The 23,719-nt window shown below is 37.5% G+C and overlaps 1 long non-coding RNA gene across 1 annotated transcript in view; it reads left to right on the plus strand.

The window, feature by feature from the left end:
* Positions 1 to 355: 355 nt before the first annotated feature.
* LOC108648387 overlaps positions 356 to 23,719 on the plus strand; it is a 91,870-nt gene continuing 68,506 nt past the window's right edge. Inside the window, exons 1-2 of the long non-coding RNA XR_001925232.2 lie at positions 356 to 377; positions 11,322 to 11,377. This is a non-coding gene — a long non-coding RNA (uncharacterized LOC108648387). The remainder of the gene's footprint in view (positions 378 to 11,321; positions 11,378 to 23,719) is intronic.

Genomic DNA, 23,719 nt, shown 5'->3' on the forward strand with positions numbered 1-23,719 from the left:
AAAATTAGATAACAGCAGTATTGATTAGCTATGTAAAGATTTCAGTAGTGTCACTGGGCACGTGCGTGTTCAGTAGCCAGACAGATCTTCAGTGGAAATATTGTGCTTTATTATCAAATGCAGAAAAAAAAACAAAAAAGTCTGTGCAATACAGACTTTTACCAACAGGGGCCAACCATAATCCTACAAACACACTCCTGAAGCTACATAACTGCCTCTTACAAAGGCTTGACACAAACTCCCAAAAGTGTCCAGTCTGCAGCTTTTATAGCCTCCAAACTGCTCCATGCTGCCCCCGGTGGTCAGCATCTACCTATAAATATTCATTCAGAGAGGCTGCCCACCCCTTTAGGAAATGGCTTCTCTGAGAGCTCCAGGTAAGTGCTTTATTCAACTTTACTTTATACAAACAATTGCAATGTTCTGTATAGAAACAAAGTAGTTTTATGCACACACTTTTATATACACTTGTGGCAAACATAGCTTTCTATAAGCAATTGTTTCAGCACCATTTAAAACATACTCCCAGCACAACTGAGCCACATGCTTCAAACAAAGTAGGCCTCAGTTTGTTAACCAAAGCTAATACTGTTTTCACTTTTAACACATATATACCATATATATATATATATATATATATATATATATATATATATATACACACACAGATCATACACATTAGTTATTTACACACTGAAATACTGAATTCATGAATTACTGGGCAGAAAAATGAATACAAACTTTTTTTAGTTAAATTCACTCCATTGCAGGTAGTATAATGTGTAATACTTGCAGTGTGCAAAGCTGCAGTCATTTATTTTAAAACCATAAATTATAGTGCATTACCAATGAAACCCTCACCCAAGTCAAGCTTGCCTGCACTGCTGTTTGAAAAGTACAAAACATTAGTAAAAGCCAGGCAACTATTTCCTTTATGTCCCTTTTCATCAAAATCATATGTGAGTAAACTGTTTCTCTGGTGTTCTTGTGTATATGGCTGTATATTTATTTTACTTCTAAATGCACAACATTTATGTATATAGCTTTATTTTTATTGAAGTTTCACTTTAAAGAAAACAAAATAGCAATGGTATAAAATACTATACAGTACTTTGCCAGTAACAAACCAAAGTAGACAAGAGAGAAAAGAAGGGAGTACCTGGAGGAGATGGAAAGGATAAAAAGTAGAGAGAGAGGAAGAATTAGAAGAGACTCTGGGAAAGTCATGAGCAGGAGGTATTGTGCAATGAGCACATATGAGTTAATCATGTCAGAGGGCATAATATACTTCCCAAGGTCACTTTGATACTTTGATGCTTGCTTCAATTCTTATTACTACTTGTTTGTTTTATGGCTTGTATGGAGGGAATTAGCAATGAGAACATTTTTTCAGCAGGATTTAGTGTAAAATTCCACATTTTGACATTGGCTGCAAAAATTTGCCGACATGAAAATTCGATGAGTGAGGAAAGAAGTTGCAGTCATCTAAGAAAGTTGTATGTCAAAGTTTTTTCCCCCATTTTGCCAATTTTTGGCAGTTTTGCAATTTTTTCAGCAAAGTCATATGGGTCGGATTTGCTCATCTGCAGACCTTCTAGCTACAAACAGGATATGTTGTAGAAGGTACAGTTGTGCACATCTATATTGTATCAGTGGGATTGTGATTAATATTCCTAGTCAAACCAAGGCAGGTGTTTTTGGAATGTTGATCCTGGTTACAGTGAAAATAAGCTGGTAGTGATGAGCAAATCTGTCCCATTTCACTGCACCAAAACTGCATGTTACACAACTGCAACTTTAACATGCTTAATTTGCACAGAAATTAAAAAAAGAATCACAAGGTGAAATGTGGAATTACACAGGGAATCTGTGCCTGGCGGAAAAATGTACTCATCCCTATAAGACTGCGGAGACTTGTTCCCTCCCTTCCAACCTTCTCTTCCCAATATAAACACATGACACGAGAAACACGCTGATATCAATTTTTTGTGGGTGGGGTTCGGCCACAGCTTTATTAAAGAATCCAACATCAGAAATAGTCCTTGCCATGTATTTCAAATTTTCCCAACTTCACAACAAACTTTTTTGTTATTATAACGAATGCCGGCCACTGCAAATGCAGTGGGCATGTGGAAACCACCAAACACCCGAAATTAAATGGCCAAGGACCATCCCCCGCCCTTTGCTGTGACAGACCAACTATATATATATATATATATATATATATATATATCGTATATCAGATATTTTAATAAAAAAAAATATTTTTTCTTTTTTTGAAGAATCAGAACCTGAAAGGAAACATAAACATATGAATTAAGTGAAATTACGGGCCTATAGTTCTCTAGCTAAATGCGCTTAGACGGGGGGGGGGGGGGGAGGGAGATGCCGCTCCGTGCTGCAAAGGAGGTGAGACGCTGCTGTGATAGCTGGCAGATAAAGGGGAGGGGGGGGAGCAAGCAGTGAATCTTTCTTTCCCACCCAGTAGCTGAGCAGGTTAACTCCTCATGCACTGGAGGGAAATAAGCCCTGGCTAGCTCCACAGTCCCTCAGCGCTTTCATGATGCACTTCAGCGCAGTGTGATTTGGTTCCAAAGAGGCTTTCATTTGGGACAGGACCACCAGATCTGTAGAAAGTTTCCAGTGCCTCTACAATTCCTCCAGCAGATATTTGGCGAAGGGGGGCGGGAATTAACTTATATGATCTATTATTTCTGTCATTTCCGTTTCTGCAAAATCAACACATTTACATCATTATATGAGGGATAAAGCTACAAAAAAGAACTCACCCCAGAAAACTATATATTTTCTGACAGTACACATTTCCCTGAGGGTCCACTGAACAGTCTGATGCCCAATGTACATAGGCTTATCAAAGTACATGGCATTTAGAGACCCCAAAATATACCTTGTGCACACTGATTTCATGGCTTACATTTACACAATTCACAAGCACACTGACAATTTTGTGTGGTAACAGCTGCAAGTAAGGTGACCCCTGGAAACAATATATTTTTGGAAAGTACACATGCAGACAAATCCAAAATTGATCAATATTTCTTTATACCCCAAACCACCAGTGTTGATGGCAATTCTGAAAATCACCTAAAAATGTTGCAATTTGCCCCATTTATCTCACAAAATCTTGCATACAGTGACACATCACCTTAAATATAAATGCCAGAGATCTAATTAACAGATGCCCAATATGCATATATATATATATATATACAGAAAAGAACAGAGCACACCCTAATAGTAATCAAATGCCCCAGGTGCTTGCAAAAACCATGTATATAGCAAGACAATGAGCCACAGACGCAGGGACTTTGTTAGAAAACAAAAATTTTTATTAATGAAAACGATCGTTTTCATTAATAAAAATTTTTGTTTTCTAACAAAGTTTTCTAACATGCGGCTCATTGTCTTGCTATATATATATATATATATATATATATATATATCTATCAAAGTATGTGGTATATACAAACCTCAAATGAAAATAGTGCATATTGATTTTTCTCGCCTGCCAAATCGGTTTCAGCGTATTAAAGGCTGTTACCCCCCCACAGACCCCCAGAAAAATGTACCAAACGGCAAAGTTTTTATGGCATTTCTAAAAATCACCTAAAAATTTTTTGTTTGCTGCATTTATCTTGCACAATTTTTTACATACAGAAGCAAATCACCCTAATATATATATTTATATATTGTATTATAACACTTGTCCTCCCTGTGTGAAATTTTGCATATTGTAAGATTGTACAGTGCTGCGTACCCTTGTGGCGCTTTATAAAGTTATACATACAGTAAATTTTTCATTGTGTATTCTATAAACATTAATGGGATTTTACCCATTTACCATAAGTACTGTTTTATTCTGTGTACTATTAGGGGCAGATTTACTAAAATTCGCTCATTTTTCAAATTTGACTAAACTCGTTTTCCCGAATGTCTAATATCTACTAAAAAAAGTTGCAAGGAAATGTCACAAAAAAACTTGACTTTTTTGAATTGTCGTGAAAATAGAGACTTTTTAGAATTGTTGCTGTGACAATTCAGAAAAGTCTTGATTTTGGGACAAAACCCAGCAAAATCTCTAAAGTTTCGAGACAAAAGTAAACTTCAAGGGAAGGGACCTTTGCCATTGACCTCTACATAAAAAACTTAGCAAGTTTAACCGAATTGTCAAATTCAGAGTTTAAGCCGTTTAAGGTACAGTAAATCTTGGAAAAGTTGCAGCATTTTTTTGAAAAAAATCCGAATAGAGTTTAAAATACAAAAATGGTTAGTAAACAAGCCCCTTTAAAGCTGGGGATCGGGTCTCTTGTAATGTACATTGTTCATTTTTTAATAATTTTCTCTAGTAAAAATGCAAATACTATTGTCTAATGCCAGTTTTATTCTTATAATCCATCAGTTTTCCTGTTACATACCAGCTCTGCTCTTCAGTTACCATAGAGACTGAAAGTTCTGAGGGTCATTTTTTTAATGTTTTGAAAATATATATACATCCCACACACATACTCACCCACATACATATTGGATCTGCCATGTCCAGTTTTGAGAAGCAGAAGTACAAAGGCATGAATTCTTTGTTAGAAATGTTAAACCCTGTATTGTTGGATAATTACAAAGTATTCTAATTAATGCAATAATAACCATTCCCTGTGTTTTCTGAACATTTTAATTGTTTATTGGCAATGCTTTGCTATACCCTATACTCATGATTCTTTAAAGTCCCTTTCTGAGCAGACTAATAGACTCCAAGCAATGCCTGGACCGTCCCCTTAGAGATCTATTGGCATTGATAGCTCTGTGGCTCAGCTGGAAAACTCCTGTGATAAAATATCAGCCACCATTTGATGAGAACTGCTTGACAAATTGTCTCTGCTCTATTTTTATTTATATTTTTTTATACATTTGAGTAGTTCAATCTGTATTTGTTCTTGGTAGGATCACAGTAAATCTGCAGCAAAGTGTGGAAGATTGGGAGGGAAAGTCATCTTGTACCACAGCACCGGAACAACGAACAAGCTCTTGTGTTGCTGGTGTTTTTCATGTGCATTCATCTTTTTTGGATGTACTTAATATGCTGTAGGAAACTGAGTTAAATTAAAATTGCTTTTCCCATCGGCAACTAAAATGATATCTTTGTTTTTCTTGCTAATTAGAAAAGCAAAATTAAATAGCTTCCTCCTAAATTAGAGTGATTTTATATCTTAAACTTCCCAGCAATTAATTAATAGATACAAACTGAAGATCTTCGAAATACAAAATATAACTAATTATATTGTCGGGTAAGAAGTGATTTTAGATCCCTTTTGCTTTCGGTTATTTTTATTTGATGATAAACAGTGCAGCAACTGAACTTTCTGCATTTGTTGTAACTATACAGCTATTATATATGGGGTAACCCTTGAACTTAAGGTTCACTTGAGCAAAGTTTTTCCTCCCTCATCTCTTGTAGTAGGATTTGGGAACATTTCTGCTTTGATAATTGCCATATAACAGATCCAAAGTTAGTTCTAGGTCTAATAAACCATAGCCTCCAGCTATATATATTTGTTTAAAACAGCAGACCAGTAGATGCTACCTGCATATTGAGTGAAACAGGTCACAAGACATAGGGGCACATTTACTAATCCACGAATCCGAATGTGAAAAATTCGAATTGGAAACGACTTGCGCGTATTGTCGCGACATTTTCGTAGCCATTACGATTTGCTCGTATATTGACGCGACTTTTTCGTATTGAATGCTTGTAAACGGCGGGCAAAACTTTCAGACTTTGCATGATTTTGGAAGCCTCCCATAGGACTCAATGGCACTCTGCAGCTCCAACCCGGCCCAAGGAAAGTCTCCCATAGGGCTCAATGGCACGCTGCAGCTCCAACCTGGCCCAAGGAAAGTCTCCCATAGGACTCAATGGCACTCTGCAGCTCCAACCCGGCCCAAGGAAAGTCTCCCCATAGGGCTCAATGGCAATCTGCAGCTCCAACCTGGCCCAAGGAAAGTCTCCCATAGGGCTCAATGGCACTCTGCAGCTCCAACCTGGCCCAAGGAAAGTCTCCCATAGGGCTCAATGGCACTCTGCAGCTCCAACCTGGCCCAAGGAAAGTCTCCCATAGGGCTCAATGGCACTCTGCAGCTCCAACCTGGCCCAAGGAAAGTCTCCCATAGGACTCAATGGCACTCTGCAGCTCCAACCCGGCCCAAGGAAAGTCTCCCATAGGGCTCAATGGCACTCTGCAGCTCCAACCTGGCCCAAGGAAAGTCACGATACTGAAGCTTCAATGAATCCAAAACTTTCGTACTCGGCGCGAAGGCTATGAAAAAGTCGCGAAAATTCGCGCAAGTCATAATGCTACGGAAAAGTCGCGACAATTTACGAAAAAGTCGTAACGGCTACGAAAAAGTCGCGTCAATTTACGAAAAAATCACAAAACGATCATTATGAAAAAAACGCATTCTGATGTTTTTCGGACGTTCGTGGATTAGTAAATGTGCCCCTTAAAGTAAAGCTTGCAATAAATATTATCAAAGCCTGTTCAAGTGTTGTGCCTCCCTTTCCCTGTATCCTCAAGTCCCCCATGACTAACCTGGCACAACAGGACAGAGATACTATTTAATAAGATATCTAAAAAAGTGACTCATAAAAAAGACTTCTATCATGCAGTTAAAACTTAGGTTGTCAAGGTTGGGATTATTTTATCTGGAATGAAGATGCTTGCAAGGGGACATTACATCCCCAGTACATTGGCTGGGGATCACACATGTCAGTGGGGGATACTCACATATATATGTAGTATATATATAAAGTTATGCAAATAATGGAGAGTTATACACTAAATGGTAACATGTTGGAGGTATACTTAGATTAGAAAGAAATTGTGTTTTTTTGTGTACAACCAGATGTGTAACTCTAGGCCATATGTGTCAAACTCAAGGCCCGCGGGCCACATCCGGCCCGGCGTGTAATTATATCCGGCGAGATCATTTTATATATTATTGGTTGTGATTAACACGCCAAGAAGAAGTGGTCTGAAAAAGGATCCATAAAAGCAGGAAGTGCTGCAGTAGTGATGCCGCCAAACAAACGGCGTGAGCTAGCGGCACGGAACCACTTCTATTTCAAGTAAGTTCCCGGCCGGGACTTTAGTTTTATATTGTGTAGCTCCCCTGAGGGCTCTATTCGCACGAGCAAAGTAGCGACAGAGCGTTTTGCACTATTGCACTTTGGAGGATCATACCTTCTTTCTAGTAGTCTCCTCTCACCCAGACCCTATTAATATACTTGAGTCTAATATCATTAAGAGATCTATATAACTATGGGCAGTGGTGTATATATATATATATATTACATATTATTGCTGAAAAGACAAAGTTTTAAAAGTTTAGTTTTAGTGTGTTCAATAAATGTTTATCCTGTTCGGCCCGCGACCTAAAGTGTGTTTTGGATTTTGGCCCCCTGTGCAATTGAGTTGGACACCCCTGCTCTACTAAAGCAAATAAAGTAAAGTTTTGGGTAAAAAGAATTATTAACCCAAGATATTAAATCATAATTATGCATCTTTATAGGTCCCTGGTAAGGCCTCACCTTGACTATATAGTGCAGTTTTGTACTCCGGCCCTTAAGAAGGATTTTCATGAGCTGGAGAGAGTGCAGAGATGTGCAACTAAACTGGTAAAGGGGATGGACGATTTAAACTTGAGGAAAGACTATCAAGACTGGGTTTGATTTCTCTGAAGAAAATGTGCTTGGGAAGAGGACATGGTTACTCTTCAGAAGTACATTAAAAGACATAGACACAAAAGTTCAGCAAACCAGAGGCACCCCTGGACAAGCACAATATCCCAGGCTATAGAAACCTTTAGATCTACCTTTAGTTTAGTATAGATTCTATATGCATATAAATATTTTCATATGTGAGTGTATTGATAGGTGGGTATATGTATGCATGTGTATATATACAGTATATGAATTGAGTCATCTGACAGGTTTGAACTTGATAAACTTAATAATTAGGAATCAGTGCATGTTAACTTTACAGAGCTTCAATAAACAAATTTGAAATCTACAGAAATAAAAATAGGATACAAAAATAACCTGGACTAGTAGCCATAGCAACGGATACAGCTGAATAAAAAAATTCAAAGAATAATTATTATAAGACAAATATTTTATTTTAGAATACAACAAAAAACCTCTGACGCTATTTGAGCCCATGGAGAGTTTGTTTGATAGATTGATACTGCTGTAAATGGAAGAATATATTTCATATAATTATGTGCAAAAGGTTTACATCTTTATATTAGCTTTTTATGGTTTCATCTATGCAGCAGCCATCTCCATACCATAACCAGCCTTGTCTAGTAGAGTTGGTGGTGGATATAGACCAGCTGGCACAGTAGTAGATCATGAGCCAATGACGAGCGGTGCATACCGCAATAAAATATTACTGGAACTGGTCCCCCTTCTCCAAAATGGTTACATACTAGACAGGTGCATAGTCTAATTCCAGGCTTGGAATAGTCCACATACTTAAAGATTAAAGATGTTGTTATAGTTTATGTATAAGTATGTGTTATTCAGTCCTTTTTTATCCCAAAAGCTGTTTATACACTTCCATCTATGGCTGCTTTAAAGGACATGTAAAGCCTCAATTTTCCTACAATGTATATCAGTGGGGCACATCTCCCCCTCCCAAATGGCATCATTTGTACCGCATTTGTCCTTGAACAAGCATAGTATCCAAGGCTATTGTGATACTAATATTTACAGTTAGTATTAGTGGTTGTATATATAGTGTATGTATGTGATAGTATAGATTGGTAAGTATAGGTTGTGGGTGCTGGGTTTGCTTGGAAGGGTTGAACTTGATGGACTCTGGTCTTTTTTTCAACCCTATGTAACTATATACAGTATCCCCTCAGTTTGCCAGCACCATCACATTTTCCTAATACAAATAGCAGCTTTCACCCAGTGGCAATTTTTGATTGCCAGGGTCGGTCACCCCTAACAAGACAGCATTTTAGCTAAGAATTCAAAAAGTTGCTTGGAAATAAGTCAGTTAGGTATAGGTGAAATGAACATCCCCTTTCACATTTTTCAACATCACAGACCAAAATAGCCACCTTTTTTCTATATCCTGTCCAGGATGAATACATGCTGCATGAGGTTCATGTATGACTATGCATATACCCATTTTTCATTGTAATAGTATTATTTTAATTGAGAAGGATATTGATTTATATAATATATTTTTATACTGGAAATACTTTAATCTGCAGTAAAATTACTGACACTGACTGGATAATTGCAGTATTTACAGTCTTTAGAATGATGCACTTTCAGGTTAATTTGTTTGGAGCCTCTGTCTTATTCTGGGTCATCTTGCTATCTTGGGAATCAATGACAATAAGTGTTCTGTGCTAATTAAACTGTTAATGATTTCATTTACATTCCTTTGACCAGATTATGACCACAGTCATCTTCCATTATTCACTCACTGTTCAATTTGCAATGTGATAATTCATTCCAGGCCCATCTTTCTTAACATTAACCTTAATTAAATCTAGCAAAGTCATATAGAACAGAATGAAAGAATGGTTACATTGGTTTACAACCACAGGTTATTAGGTATTATTCATTATAGGCTGGACATTTGATCATCAGATCAGAGGGGGAGGGGGGGGGGGACATGCACTTTCCCTAAAACTGGCTTGTTTTCTGCTCCTAGCTCTCCAAAGTAGGCATTCCAAATAGAACTGTCCAATGATAATCATCTTACCAGCTGTTGCTAGTCCTCTTTTATTCAATATACGTATTACATATTATTATTATACTGGAAGGGTGAAAATATATCATAAAATAAATGCTGTTGAGAGAATTTGACTCCTTCAGCAATGATAATCTAAACCAATATGGAGTCAGTTGTAAAGAGAGAAGGATTTCCATTGGAGAATACTCTTGCATATTTTGGTTAACGGACATTGGAAGGAAAAACAATGTTGGATCCATCTCTTTGGTCAACAGACTACATCTCCCATCTGGCTTAAACCAATAATATGACATCTGGGTGGTGTTAAATTTGCCTCAGTCCTGTATACCCAATCATTTGTTCCTCAAGGTCAGGGGTTTCAAACTCATGCTTCTCTTGGTTTTTGGGAGACTAAAGCAACAATCCTTATAGCTACAACTCTCACATCCATGTAATTGGTGCTTAGCTTGCAGTCGGTAAAGTAAAATTCTATTTAGAGCAAGCTATAATGCATGCCAACTGCCACAAAATTAAGTGTCTGTAATAATGTAGCATTGTCAATATGTCAGTCAAGCTGACAATCATTTTGTTCTCAGTGAATGCTGATTAACCTTAAAAGTGTCAGTCTTTTCAGCATCCGTCTGTAAGGGAGAACAGGATACAGATTTTCAAAGTATTTGATTAAAATAACACTGCAGAATACAGTTGGCCCAGACCTAATCAAAGCCACACAGAGCATTTTAGCTGTGGTTATTTAATGTTGGCCCCTTTTATGCAAGTTCCCAAATGTGATGAAACAACTTTGGGTTCTTTTTATTGAATTTTAGCTTTTTGTCAGTATGGAATGGATAAGTTTACTATGAATGGCACAATAATAGCTTTGGAGTGGGTTTATTCACTGCATCATTTTTTAACATTAAATGCATTAAGGTCAATGGGCATTCTTTGTTGTGTCAAATACAAAAACAATGGGCACTTTGTCTGCCACCAATTGCATTGAAGTCGATGGCCATTTTTTCTTGTGCCAAATACACTTGAGTCAGTGGGCACTTTTTCTTGCGCCAAATGCATTGGAATCAATGGAAGTTTTTTTCTCACACCAAATGTATTTGAGCCGTTGGGTGTTAAATCTTTTTCTGGTGGCTTTTCTCCCCATAATAAAACACCATTTTTTTCAACTAAACAAAATACATGGTGAAATTCTGGCACAGAATATTTACCATGCACGAAATGCAAATTTCGCTGGTTTCGTTTCTTTGCTTATCCTTCTACTCATTAACAAAATCACACCCTTTCTTTCTTAATGAACACTGAACGGAGCTGATGCTTGCTGATCGTCAGATGGTAACGATGGGGCCTATTTATCACATTGTATAAAAAAACTGTCCCAATACACCATACATTACCAGACATTACAGCATAATAAACATACTTCCCAAGCTGTGTATTGATTTTTAATGTACCTTGGTATAAAAATCCAGCATTAAGGAAGCAGGCCTTTGAAAATGCTACTTGCTAATATGGCCTTCATCCATTGCTTTCTTGTTTTTTTTCCAGAAAGACTGGAACTTGCTGCTTGGATTTTTCCCATTGACTTTAATGGATACCACAAGGTGCGTAGCAGAGTAAAATAATAGCATTAAATTTGGTGATCAAGAAGCATAGAATAAAATGCACACCTTGATAAATTTGCTACTTATTTACTCATTTACAAAGAGCTGCTAATGTTACTCTTTTGCAATATTCAATGGCAAGCAATCATTTAATATTTTCTTCCATTCTACCTGGAGTAGACTGATTAAAGTTAATTGATGACTGGTTTCTATGGGTTATTGCCCTTAGGAAAACTTGCTCAGTGTGCTGAACTCAGACCAAGAATGTTATATATAATTTTATTTTGGCCACCTTCAGGCTCACATTGGCAATCTGTTGACACTGGCGAATGCCAGAGAGGCTGCTGTAAGATTCCATAGACAGTCTCTATTTATTGGGCTGGTGGGGGCTGTTAAGGTCTCTGTGTACTTGAATAGCCAGGGCCTATTTTGAATCCCAGTACAGTCCTGGCCACCTCCCTGGCAAACGTCTGGTTGCAAATAATTGTACAGAATAAGGTCCCTTTGTAGGCAGATGGCAGGGATTATTCTGTTTCATTCATAAACAAACGCCAAGCTTTTCAAACCATTTAATAACAATATTGTCTCATTTATTTCCTGAATGGCTTAACTTGTTATTCTTTGAATCTGCACTTTGGACTGCAAATGACTCTCTGGTTGCTTCTGTGAATGGCCATACAGCCTGGAAAATGGAAAAGGGAAGTCCTTGAATAGAAGGAAAAATAGCACATAATAGTAAAAGTACAAATCTTGTTTTTAAAAATGAATAGGCCTTCTTGTTGCTAGGGTGATTAACTGAGAGGTGAATAAGAGAAAGCCTAAAAAGACATATAATACTTTCAAAGAGCTTTGTAAGCCTTTTTAGCAATTGAAAAAAATACATGGTTACTGCAAATACCTCCTAAAACATTACTGATCCAGGGCTGGTCCACTTGCCGTTTGGGCATCTGGAAAATGGTTTTTCTCTCTGAGGCAAACTAAAAATGCTTGCAAATGGGAGGTTGTGTGATCATCGTGATGAGCAAATTTTTTCACCAGGTTTCACCATATAAAAATGCCAATAGATTCCAATGGCTGCACAAAAAGTTGTGGGATAGCACAAAAAAACAGCCTTTGACTTTAATGTGTTTTGTGTGCGTCACACATCACTAATCATGTCTTTCTTTCAACCTCGTCTCCTATGTAATGCTATTACTACTTTATATTTTCTAGAGTACTAATAAAATGAATCAAGCCCAACATTTAAAGGAGCAACACACTGCTCCAGTGCAAAATTCCCACTTTCTCATTACATACTCTGCACCTCTTGGCCATATGTTTTGGCCAGCCCGTATTGGTAATCTGTGGCTTCTGGTAAATGCCAGTGGGGCTGCTGTAAAATGCCTCAGTATTTAGGGGACCTGTGGGGGGCTGTTTGGCTTCTGTGTTCTTGGGTTGCCAGGGCCTATTTTGACTTCCAGGTTTTAGTATTGTATCCATCTGTAACCTTGTCAGCATCTCCAATGCAGTGCTTTCAGCTGTTACTAGCTATAACCAGGTCACTCCTAAACATTTTACTGTGATATAATAAAGTGCACAGGTCATTTCATTGTGCTGTTGTGAATCTGCCTTTTTGCATCTCTTGTAGACTGTAGCCATTAACGCATCTGCTGTTAAAAAGCAAATATCTGACCTATGCTAGACCTAGAGAAAACTTTGCACCGGTTATTACTTTGTGACAGAAACCAAGGACTACCTCATTATTAAAGGGAAAATATACCCCTTTTGATATGAGCTCATTCAGCGCTATCTTTGTTTGCAAAGATGATTACACCCCCTATTAAGCCCCAGTGTAATGTAACTGTCCCCTCACCTTGTTTAAGAGTTATATGATGGATTCTGGGACTTGAAGTCCCTTTGCTTTCCAGAGAATCTTACCACCACACAATATGGAAAACAGGGACTTCAATCCCAGAATTTATCACTTCACAAAAGAGCAAGGGGAGGGAGGGTTATGTTACACTATAAACCTAAGGGATGTTGGGAAATGGTTCATAAAGGTCTATGAAGATTTTCATTCATCCAGGTCATGGTATATCTAGTATAAATAAATTAGATTTATTTGTACTAGATATGGTTCATAAAGGTAATATCGTATCTGTTCATTCTGTAGTAAGTTTGTGTAAAAAAAAAATACATTAATATTTATATCCAGAAGTCCAAATAATGTATATGTGCCTTTTTCTGCTTAAGCTCAATTGAATGAGCTCATGTCACGAGGGCATACATTTTCCCTTTAATCTAGCCAACTGCAGTTATATAGGAAGCCCAGGCATAGAATTTCATGTAGCAAAGTCCTTTAATCCTTGCATGTCCCCAGTTTATGGCCTTGATTCAGGCAGCAGCCTAGATTTGCACTTTTCTTCTGCTGCTAACAGTAACTAAATCAAGACACAGAATTAGCACTGCATTGCATTTTAGTGGCTGGAAATCTAATACCATATTTGGGATAGGGAATCCAAGTACTTTCATGGTTAAATCGAGCCAGCTGCTGCTCCAGATGCCCCTTTATTTCAAGTGCTGTGCTTTAGTGACTACTGAAAGATTGCACGTTTTGTTCCTTTATTCCTCGCCAGCTTTAGGCTCTGTTTGTAAATTGCTATGGACTGGAAAACTGCCTATCTTGTTCCTTTATTGACTTCAAGCTCCATGGATCGATATATATTTTAGGGTCTGTTAATTACTTTGTTGCTGGGCGAGTTTCTCTAGTGCTGTACTGTGGGGAGGTTCTTGTTGGTTTTTAACAGCAATCTAGTTAATAGCAGGTAGTAGTGTGAAACAATCAATAATTGCATATTACCTCATGGTCCAAAACCCTAAAGGATGTAAAATGTAATGGTCCTAAAGCAACACAATTCCCTCAGCCTTTAATATAAATTATTCATATAACTTTAAGGACAACTAAATGACCAACACAAACTAATCTACTGATGAATGAGAAACTGTGACTTATGCCACAAGGCATGCCCTTGCAGTCCAATTCAAGTTTTGCTATTTGTTAGCCCCCCCTCCCCCTTGCTCTCTTGCACTTGTCTTGCATTTGTCTTGCTTTGGATAGGAACCAATGATATTAGTACATAATCTGAATTTACTTGATCCTAAGCTGTTAGATATATATATATATATATATATAGCGATAAAACATTACTATTATTTATAGTAATTTTTTCAATAAAAACACTTTCTTTTGCGTGTGTGTATGTATATATATATAGTTAGTATGTTGCAAGAAGACAGGCACTCACGTATAAGTAGGTCCAAGGGAGCCTGGGTGCAGTCCCAAAATAATAGATGGAGTAGCTGTAGAGAGAGTCCGCACTCACAGGTCTTACAGAAAATGTAGAGGTTTTATTCAAATCAACATCTAATGTTTCGGCTGCATCCACAGCCTTTCTCAAAGACAATGTGAAACAAACAATGGTGCACTGAAAAAAACGAATTTGGCGCCAAACAATGACGTCATAGGTGTGAATATATTAGCATACAGTGTGAAAAAAAATGCTCTCAACACATTGAATCAACAAAAAAATAAGATAATATGGATTAGGCATAGAACACAAACAAAAGGACTGTCAGGGGAAAGGAAAAGTGGGTGTGTATTAAAAAAGCCCGCATATGTATCTAGTGCTGAACTGCAACTCGCACATGTCACAAAGACATCCCCAAGTTATAAGTTTATAAATGTACAAAATCGAACTGGCCCAAGGAATAAGAAATAATGAGGGACAGTAGGGCAAATATACAACAAGGAGTTGCTGAAAATGAGTAACATGACTGTCCTGTGCAGCACGTATTGCCTGACATGACTGACGTGGCTGTCAAATAATGCATTATATGGTGTGCCTTATGGGGAATCGGTCCGCTTATTTGTAGTAAAGCTAGGACAAGGGGAATAGAAGAGGCAGTTGGGAAGAAAAGTAGTCAAAGAGAAAGATGGAAAATAGTAACTGAGGAGAGACAAAGTAGAGAGGACAGAGTGAGGTAATGAGAAAGGGAAGATGACGGTGCGATGGTATGGCCGTGGGAGGGGACTCTGCGCTCCATACAGAGCAAAAGCAACGGCACCGATTAGTGGGTTCGCTAGCGTGGAAAGCCGATCAGTAGTACTCGGCCATCGCCAAGAACATAATAGACGCGACTCTCCGTTGCAGGTGCTGTCAGGTGGCAAAGGACTCAATACTATGGGAGACAGACCAATGATGTAAAAGGCAGCGGGGTTACTGGTATGCCAGAGTAGGGAGATTACAAGGTATCATGTCATTCTCAACGTATCTTGGACGCAGGTACCAAAGGAGGGAAAATTTCTCAAGAGAGATAAATATTATGGCAGAATCAAGCCCAGGTTGTAACGCACGGATGGTGCAATCATAAGTCACGAGGAACCTCTATTGTTAAGGTCCATTGGACAGTATTACGCACACTATTGCACCGTGTGTGTTGTATAGGGCATCAAAAATAAAGTGTTTATAAAAAAGTGTCATATGTAATTCTTACACAGGTTGTCACGGATGGTGCACCCATACGCACAAAGAGACCCATATGTTATGGGTCCTGTAAGCAGTACTTAGCACACTATTACACCATGTGTAGAAATAAATAAGGTATGTGGATCTGTCATATCGCTGTAGGAAAGATGGTTCATAGTGGTGGGACAGTTGATCGGCACCGTGAGTGGAGAAAAAAGAAATACAGGAGAGAAGGGAAAAAAAGAAAAGCTTCCTATCAATTGTTACATAGTGTTTTTTATTTAGTGAGGGTTAACACTGACTCCTTATACAAAATTAGAGAAGTGTCTGTGACCGATTTGTACTGAAGCGCCCATCATGTTTATGATCATTTTGTTGATTAATCTGAAAAAAACTATTGTGGCAGAAGAAAGACTGTTAGGTTCAATGAATATCAACCACACAATTAACCTTCTGACCCAATTAAAAGGACAGTGGCTAAGGCCCTCAGTAATGATAAGGCTGTTCAAAGCTTGTATTGACTCACATAAAACCACTCATGCACAGCTCACCATCTGTACCGGTTTTCTTTGAAGATTTTATACATGGAATGTTGTTGGACATAAACTAAGGCATGTGATGGAGTATTAGCAAGACAATATAAACACCTGCCTTATTTAACCTGTCTGATTTTTTATCTAATAACAATGGGATAATACTAATAGATACACTCGGAAGCTGTGTGTTGCTCTGTCTGACAATACTTGCAATTTTTGTAAATAAAAAAATAATGGATTAGTAATAAAGGATGTTATTGTATTATGTATCATGAGCGTTAAAGGTAAAGGAAAGTCATTTTGGCATTTCACTTCCAATAGATTCGCCACTTTAGTGCAAGCTAGAACGCTATATTTATTCTGCAGAAAGCTTTACCATACCTGAGTAAGGAGCCCTAGAATCTTTCTCTGTTTAAGATAACAGCTGCCATTTTAGCTTGGTTTCTGTAGCTTCCTGGTGCTTGTAGCATAGATCACACATTCTGATGGGAGGGGGAGCGAATTCTTGTGCATTCTTATGGGTGGGGGGAGCAGCAGAAGGGAGAGAGGAAAGAGCTGTGCAGATTGGCCCCAGGAATGAAGGATTTTTATGAGATACGGAAAGTGTACACTAAAAAGACATCCTGTGTTCTTTTGACAGAGAAGTCAGTGCAGCTTTTCTGTGAGCTTTTCTGTGAGTGCCTATGGCTGTATTTACATAGACCTTTCTGATAAATCTTACTTAGATTTTACCTTTCCTCCTTTAACACCATTTTAATCAAGTAATTCATGTTTTTATTGTAATATTTTCTGTAATAATAAAACAGTACCTTGTACTTGACTCCAACTATGATATATTTAATCCTTACTGGAGGCAAACCAATCCTATTTGGTATAATGTTTTATTTTTTGTAGTTTTAAAGTACGGTGATCCAAATAATGGAAAGGACTCCCTTATCCAGAAAACCCCAGCCCCTGATCATTCTGGATAACAGGTACAGAGAAAATGCCCCACTATTTGAAAATAGTGACTACGTATGAATTGATCCTAAAGTTCGATTCAACCTATTTTCTTATGAGCTCATTATGCTTCATGGGATACTTTTGACAAAGAACTAGAGAAATTCTTAATATGAGCTTTTACACATTTCTACACATGATGAAGAGCAGAATAAAGAAACAGAGAATGCCAGAAACCCTTTCTTAAGCAATTCCAGCAAGCTCATCTCCTTAGGGGCACATATAACTATACCTTGACAAAGTTTAAAAGCCAAAGCTAAGCCTATAAAACTGCTTAGTTCATTTCTCTCCAATAGAAAACTATAAATATTCCCAAAAGCTGGAGAAGCACCCTCCTAACCAGCAGCTCTCTGTTTCATGATCTGCAGCTGGGGAACAAGGCTGGTAAAATTCAGAAGCACAGGCAGAAATGAAGGATTCTTGTTCTGAGAGTTGAAGATCAAACCTGTGTTGGATTCTGGCCCAATCCCCTTTAGCTGATTTTCTGTTGTGTTTCTATGACACTCATTGCGTATTTCCATGGAGAATATGGCTTTTGCATTCAGGCTCCAGAACCGCGAATGAAAAAGTAATGAACATGCCCAGCATAGTACAAAGATGCATAATTACGGATAGACGTGTTCATGATTGTGAATGTAGATTGAGTTGAAAAAAACCCAACAAGTAATACTCAAGAGCTAAAATATCAGGCAGTATATTACTGCAATTGTTGCATTAGGTTTATTTTTAACATATGGGCATCACCTTAGCCTTGAATGAAGATTTTCACACACCATTGCCAGTTTAAAGAAACAGCACTACTGAGCCCCTACTAGAGCCAATAAAGAATATATATATATATATATATATATATATATATATATATATATATATATATATATATATGCCAAGAGAAGGATACCGCACTCGCAGGACTTACTTGAAAAAAGTTGATTTATTGTTCACAACATAACACTGACGTTTCGGCTGTCTCCACAGCCTTTCTCAAAGACTTTCTGAATTTATAATACTGCACCCGGGCGTCCAGTGATCTTTAGACGTGAGTGCCGGCTTCCTTAAAGACTATATATATATATATATATTAAAATTTATATATATTTTATATATATATATATTAAAATTTATATATATTTTATATATATATTAAAATTTATATATATTTTATATATATATATATATATATATATATAAAATTATATATATAATTTAAAAACTGCAGAAAAATTGTGAAACGGTGAAAAATTTGCAATGAGCATAATTTACGTAAAATACATACAAGTCAATAAGTGTTTTTTTGGGGGGGGGTTTGCTGTGTTTTTATACACAAAATACTTTGAAGTCAATGGGCAGTCATTTTTTTCTCATGCCAAATGCATTAGGGTGAAACAGATTTTTGCCACCATGCCTGGGGAAAAAGTTGTGCATCGCTAGCGGCCTCTATTTTGTATATTACAGGCTGTCAGCATGGTATTCCATGAACAAGCTGTACAAAAATGCAAGTTTGTCTTACAATGGGCAAAAGAGTTTTGTACTGGAGCTGTATGTATTTATTAAGTGTTTTTATTCATTTAGTGCTGACATATTCTGAAGAGCTTGGAGCTTACAATCTAAGGTCTTTATCACACTCACACACATCATGGTCAGTTTCATCAGGGAACCAATTAACCTCCCTTCCAAGTACCTCGAGGCTCATACGTAAGCATGTGGAGAACATACAAGCTCCCTGCATATAGTTTCCTCGCTAGAATTGCACAGAGGACCCTAGCTCTGTAAGAATCATAAAACCAGCACCACTTGCTGCCCTATATGTGTGTGGATGTATCGTCATTTATATTGCACTACTGTGTACTCGGCACTGTAAACTTCTATAGTGCATGGAACAAACATTGCAACATAAATAAATATGCAGAATAACAAAATACATGTAGTTACAGAGATTACATGTAACATAAAGTGACATACAGTAGATAGAAGGCATAACAGCTAAGACCCTCATGCATGCTCTCATACTATCCTGAGTAGACTACTGTTACCTGCTACTAACTGGCCAACCTTGATTCCCATCTCTCCCCCCTACAGTCTATATTAAATACTGCTGCCAGAATTCCCCTTCTCTAATCCAAGAGCGTACAGGCCCCTTCCCTGCTGAAGTTTAATGACTTTTAATGACTTCCCATTAAACAAAGAATATCTTACCAACTCCTCATAACCTTTAAATACCTTCATTCCTCTGCAGCTCCCTACATCTCTTTTGTGTCTCCATATCTTTCTGGCTGGCTCCTCTGCCCCTCCAGAGCAACGTTTGGTTGCACCCCCCAATACTACTGCCATTTTCCTTTACAAACCTTTCTGTATTGCAGCTCTTTATATTTGGAATGCCATCCCTAAATTCCTCTGGAGCAGAGAAAGGGGTTTAAGATGGGAGATAGCAGTTGATTATTTTGGTTATTTTAAAAAGAGGTAGCTCTGTGAGGGACACAGGATATACCATATATACTGTAGGCAAGAGTAATAAGAATATTAAATGACAAATTAGTGAATAAGTGAAGTTAAGGAGTAACTGCAGGAGTTATACAAATACATAATTAAAAACACAGTAGTAGAAAAAAACTAAATACTGTATATACTCGAGTATAAGCCTAGTTTTTCAGCACCCAAAATGTGTTCAAAAAGTCACCCTCGGCTTATACTCGAGTCGGGTCCCTCCAAACTAGCACCCTCTGTCCTTTGTGTGCAAATTAGGCCACTCGCAACCAGACCCTTCAGTTCCTTGGCCCTCTCCCAAATTCATCTTCATCTACCATCCTCACCTGTCCCATTCTGCACTAGACATTTCACTTTATATTCTATATAAACTATATATAGTTTTGAATGATTTTAACTCTTTGTGTTTTAGCTTGGTTGCTGATTAAGTACTCTTAAGGTATCATTGTTGATAAAACAATTGTTTTTGTTGACCCTCCACTTACAGAGCTAGTTTACAGTTTCTATTTGAAATAAATATTTAAAAACATATACCCCACTGATGCCTCATTTAATGTAATTGTATTGGTATTTATTTTGATGAAACTTAGCAGTAGCGGCTGCATTTCCCACCCTAGGCTTATACTCGAGTCAACAAGTTTTTCCAGTTTTCTTGGGTAAAATTAGGTACCTCGGCTTATATTCGGATCGGCTCATACTTGAGTATACAGTATACGGTAGTTTAGATTAACCGAAATCTCATGGTGAAATTTGTATCGCTATGGTTCAAACCCAGACAAGGACTGACTCCAGTGAACTAGTTATGAGAGCTAACAAATGAAAGTGATGAAGGAACGTATTTTGTTGACATCCCTGATTAGGGTAATGCTGTGGCAGGGGTATTATTGATTGCAAGGCCTAGTAGTTTTTCTGATAAGAGAAAAATGGAGCAGAATATAACTAGAAAATTAGAATTACAAAAGGTGAAAATAAAACCCCAACACTGAATTAATGAAAAAAAATATGCCTCACAAATAATTGATCCTTGAAAGGATCAATGTGCAGATGCTGTTTTCATTAGATCGTAACCATTGGGAGACCCCAGTATATTCACTTGATTGCAGATTAATTGTTCTGTCGAAACAGCACTACTTTCAAGATAAGTATAAATCTTCTATCGACATGGGGTCCTAATGGAGATGAAAAACACCTTTTGTAAAGATTGCTCTTTCTTCCATTCAGTGATAACTGATCATTATTGGGTTTTATTTTTGCCTTTCCTTATGAATATTTAAGTTGTTCTATTTTGGTTCTTGGATATACAGTAGAATATATATACCTATTAGCTCTCCATTTTTAAATGCCATGATTTCCAAATAGGTAATAGATGAGGTGATTTTTTGAAACCAAACTGATAAATTGTGCTTGTGTCCCTTTAAGAAATCTGTATAGGAAGAAAGCTAACTTAGTCTGCAAACATTCTCTCAAGGTCAACTGCTATCAAAATAAGGGAAGAAAAACCAATCCAGTGTATTGCTTCTGTTAAATGATCACAGAGAGCAGGCTGGAATTGAGTTCTCAATGACCGATGATGAACAGCAAGTAGGTCAATAAACCAAAATAACTATTTTTATCTCTGCATTTCAAATTGCCAATTCCCCTCCGCCAAAGGTTTGGGGCTATCTGTTCCAAAAGCAGCATAGGTTTGTCAAGTGTTTTTTTTAATATTGACCTTATCTTCCTGCCCAGATGTATGTAGTTGCATTAGTTGTTGGCATACAGAGGATTTTTATGATTTCTTCCTTAAAACAAGGAGCAGCAAATATTTTTAAAAAAAAAATTGTTTTGTTACCATACAAATAAATGTAAAAGTGAAAAATACATTGTACATTGTATTTATTGAGCTCATTTATTAAAAATGAGCCAAGGTGCAACATACTATACCAAGGGCAAAGTAGATTTTGCTCGAGTTACATTTGTTCCTAACCCCAGCAGTGCAGCACATAGACTCCAAGGATATGAAGCAAAGGGTAACATAGTGGCTCAGTTGTTAGCACTTCTGCCTTGCAGCACCAAGGTCCTGAATTCAATCTCAGCCAGGGCACTATATGCAAGGAGTTTCATATTTTCTCCCTGTGTCTGTGTGGGTTTCCTCCCACATTCCAAAAACATACACAGGTTAATTGATTCTGACTAAATTGGCCATAGTGTGTGTAGGAATCTTAGATTGTAAGCTCCTCTGGGGCAGGGACTGGTGTGAATGATGTATACCCCTGTTGGGGGTTAGGGGGGATGCTGCGGCAGCTCATTCTGTTCTGCAGAGCTGCATACAGAAGGCGGAGATAGGTGCCTTAGGTACACCCCTATTTTGCACATCATTTGGGCCAAATTACCAATGCATGTTGCACTAATAAACAGATTCAAAGTTTTGCCAACACATTCCTATAAGTATACCAAAGGTGGTATTATTTTTATTATTACTCTTAAACATCCGTTGCTGAGAGAGAGAGACTTGTTAGCACCGTCCTTGTATGGGATAAGGTACAAATGTAAACTACCCTAGCCTATAGAAGTCTTATTTCCCCCAGTCCAGCATGACTTAAACCTGCCCTTTGTGCTCAGGCAACTTTAGCCTTTTGGAAGTGTTGGGGGGAGTAAGTATATCTGGGATGGGGCAGTTAGGTATCATTTATTTGTTAAGACTAATTAAATGCTGCATGTTTAATAATTTATTAATATTTTTACATACTCTCTTAAAAAGATCACATTTGCCATTTTTATGTAGGGTTAACATCCTGTGGGTTTTCAGTAAGCCATGAATTACATTTGGCCCTTTTTGGTTACTATGACTGTTTGACTCCTAATCAATCAGTATTCTATACTTACTGTATAAACCAGGTACCTGATTTCTAAAAAGCTCTAACATAGCAATGACATTTCTATAGTGTTGTATTTAAGTTCTTATTTGCTTCTCCTGTGCAGTTCTTGGATAGTACCTTATACTTGATGGTAACTTAGCTGTGGTATAGTTTTGTTGGCTCCAAATTAGACGTCCCTTATCTAGAAATCAGTCTACAGAATTACAGATAATAAATCCGATACAGGTATTCAATTTTTTGTAATAAATTTTTATAATTGTACTGTGCTATATCTCAAGATATAGAAGGCCACAGAGTTAATCTGTTTATATTGCAGACGATTTTAATAATACTCCTTGATGAATTGGTATCCCTTGTAGAGCAGTAACTGTGTCACATTAATAAATGATGGGAAGTGTATCCCAGCAAAATGCATTATCAATACCTTGTCACAGACTGTGTTCAACTCTATTCAATAAAACATTACTGTCTAGTAGTTCATCCTTGATTGATGGAACAATATTATTGGCAATTGGTTGCTATCAAATCTCTTTCTGGTGCGATCGCATCTTTATTATTTATTTGCTAGCTGCAAAAATCATAACCTCATTAATGGGTAATGAATTTATTTCTTCCCTGATACTGTATTCCACTCTCTAAAGATCATACATCAGAAGTTAAATAGAAACAGATACATATGTGTGTGTGTGATGCAGCTATTCCACACAGTATACATGAAGCAAAGTGTACATTCTGGACACAATTTGCCATGTTCTTTTTTTTTTTCCTAGAATTTCAGCAGAATACAGGTATGTTGTACACAAAGTGCAAATGGAACCTTGAAATTACTGGCAGGTCCAGGCTGTCAGTAATTATAGGGTTCCATTGCGCCAATGCATTGGCTGTATTAGTGCATGTGTGTTCCAAATGTTTCATCTGTGCCTGATGCAGTAATATATATCACACAAAGGCCTTAATACG

This window comes from Xenopus tropicalis, chromosome 8 (genome assembly GCF_000004195.4).
Source record: "Xenopus tropicalis strain Nigerian chromosome 8, UCB_Xtro_10.0, whole genome shotgun sequence".
Taxonomy (NCBI): domain Eukaryota; kingdom Metazoa; phylum Chordata; class Amphibia; order Anura; family Pipidae; genus Xenopus; species Xenopus tropicalis.